The sequence below is a fragment of the Notolepis coatsorum genome (assembly GCF_963971535.1).
Source record: "Notolepis coatsorum genome assembly, chromosome: 19".
Classification (NCBI taxonomy): domain Eukaryota; kingdom Metazoa; phylum Chordata; class Actinopteri; order Aulopiformes; family Paralepididae; genus Notolepis; species Notolepis coatsorum.
In genome coordinates, this window is record NC_140183.1 from 57,038,158 (window position 1) to 57,041,045 (window position 2,888).

Genomic DNA, 2,888 nt, shown 5'->3' on the forward strand with positions numbered 1-2,888 from the left:
AGACAGACAGACAGACAGACAGACATACAGACAGACAAGAAAGAAAGAAAGAAAGAAAGAAAGAAAGAAGAAAGAAAGAAAGAACAGAAAGAAAGAAAGAAAGAAAGAAAGAAGAAAGAAAGAAAGAAAGAAAGAAAGAAGAGACAATGGGCTCTGGGTGGAATGTGTCCCCAGATGCCATTATGGACTAGAGGCTTATGACAACGACTACTGATGATCGTTTAATAAGGATGACCAACCTCCTCCTTATACTCACAACTCTCTTCCCCGGTCTCTGTCTGTTAATAAATATCTTGGCATGTCCTCTCTCTCTCTCTCTTTCTCTCTCTCTCTCTCTCTCTCTCTCTCTCTCTCTCTCTCTCTCTCTCTCTCTCTCTCTCTCTCTCTCTCTCACACACACACACACACACACACACACACACACACACACACACACACACACACACACACACACACACACACACACACACACACACACACACACACACACACACACACACACACTGCTTCCTAGCATATCTTGGTATGTCAAAGTTAAACCTACATTATATTCTCCTCTCATATCTCAATTTCCCCTCTCCCCTGTCTGTCTGTCTCTCCTCCTTTTCTCCCTCTTCCCTCCCTCGTATGCCTCATGGCCAAGAGACAGAGGGAGAGAGACAGAGAGAGAGAGATTAAAAGGCATTTAAAGACTTTACAGCTACAAGATTATAAAAAACAATACACAACAATACAAAAATAGAATTTCACATATTCACAATGTTGTTAAACACCAATTCACCATCAATGACATCACAAATTACATTTCCATAACACCATTCCTGAGCAAAAGCCTCCAAATTGCTCATAGGTTTATAAAACCTGAATTCCAGCCAGACTCTAGCCTTCACATTACAGCAGCACCACATTAATACTGCATCCTAGTCCGGTTTCTAAGAGAGAAAGAGAGACAGCAAGATAGATAATGAGAGAGAGATGGAAATAGGGAGAGGAGAGGAAACTCTGACTACCAGCGTCCTCTGATATGGTCCAAGGCTGTTACTTCAAGGCTGTCATTAGTGGGGGTTGGAGAGGAGGTATGGTGGAAGCAGGAAGGGAGGGATGGAGAGAGAGAGAGAGGAGGAGAGAGAGAGAGAGAGAGAGAGAGAGAGAGAGAGAGAGAGAGAGAGAGAGAGAGAGAGATCAAGGATGGGTTGAGGGGTGATTATAACTGTCTATTGTGCTGCTGCCATGTGCTCCTGTTTTACTATCTCCAGGGAGGAAGATGATGATGATGGACTGAAAAGAGAGAGTGGGGGTGTATGGGTAATTTCAAGTGCAGCCTTGAAAGGAGGCAGTCTGGGGTGAGTGTGTGTGTGTGTGTTTGGATCTGCATCTCTGAGTGAGTGGGGGGTTCAGAGTGGAGGGTTATTGCAAAGGGAAAATTGAAAACTCTAAGGCTCTGTGGGGAGCCGGCATGGTAAGTGCTGCCGATGCAGTTAGGAGAGAGTGCAGCAGCAATATGTACCTAAAAGCCTCCATTTTGCCCCCCGTAGGGCTTTATATCTCAATACACCATCCAGCAAAAGATGGGATTTGTCCTTTTTAGAGTACACATCTGTGTCACAGGGAGAAGGCAAGGTAATATCATGGCCTACATATTTTGGTTCCACCATTGGCGTCTTATTTCACTCCGGCAAATGGCATGCACAATACTCCTTTTCGCGCGTCTCCTTCAGCTGTTCTGTTCTGTCAGAGAGAGAGAGAGAGAGAGAGAGAGAGAGAGAGAGAGAGAGAGAGAGAGAGAGAGAGGGAATAAATGATAGAGAGCGACGAAGGAGGAAAACAGACAGTGATTGAGAAGAACAGACATGGTGGAGAGAGTGTGTCGGGCTTGAGCGATACCAATTAGGAATGGGGAATGTCACGGAAAAAGCCTGGATCTTTGGCCAGGAGGGGATGGTTTTCTGGCGGGATCGGAGAAACCCTAACCCCCATGCCCCTCCAACCCTGCGCCCTCCGTCTGTCTGTCTGACTGACTTGACTGCCTGTTGGCTGCAGAAACGTCCTCTGGGAACCCCGCAAGCTGTTGCCGCTCAGACGTCAACAGTTGCCTCAACAGCAGTTGTTGAATGTACCCCACCCCACACACACACACACACACACAGGGTTTCGTTAGAACCTCTCTTGTGTTTCCACGCCACTGGCACGGGCCAGAAGAGGAGGAAGTGGACGCTCTTTGCTCTCGTCGCTACGTCCTTGGTCTGGCCAGTCCAATGTGATATTCTTCAAGACTGTAGATCATTTAGAAATAAGAATAAGTATACCACAGGATCTTGACTTCACGCTCCTCACAGTTGCCCCGTTGGGTTCAGAGGCAGTGGCAGGGTGGAACAAGAAATAACATGTTCTAATCTTTGTGTGCCCACATAAGCCTTTCTTTCTGTGCCCACGTGAACAGATTTGTTGGGGTTTATATAGCGACTCCGTCAAAACAAAAAGTTGTTGACACCTTCCCTTTTCATCAATAACACCCCAACAGCACCACCCAGCAGCACCACCCAGCAGCACCACCCAACAGCACCACCCCAACAGAACCACCCCACCAGAACCACCGAGAAGCATCCATCTGCAGACAGTCAGAGCACAGCGCTCTCAGGCCCCGCGCTTTCAGGCTTCGTGCTCTCATGCCACGCGCTCTCCCAATGGCTGATTTGGGTCACAAGACGTCACGAGACCGCCGCCATCTTAGCGCCACCCACCCAATGGCTGATTTGGGTCACGAGACCGCCGCCATCTTAGCGCCACCCACCCAATGGCTGATTTGGGTCACGAGACCCAAAGCTAAACCCTATTGATATGAAGACTAAATAACATGAGAGGATGTCGTCATTATTGCACTACTGAGT

At 47.6% G+C, this 2,888-nt stretch overlaps 1 protein-coding gene across 1 annotated transcript in view; it reads left to right on the forward strand.

The window, feature by feature from the left end:
- The window catches only part of bcam (basal cell adhesion molecule (Lutheran blood group)), a gene marked incomplete at its 5' end in the record, with an annotated part of 23,055 nt that overhangs the window by 6,191 nt on the left and 13,976 nt on the right, over positions 1-2,888 (forward strand). The gene's annotated exons all lie outside the window — the stretch shown is intronic.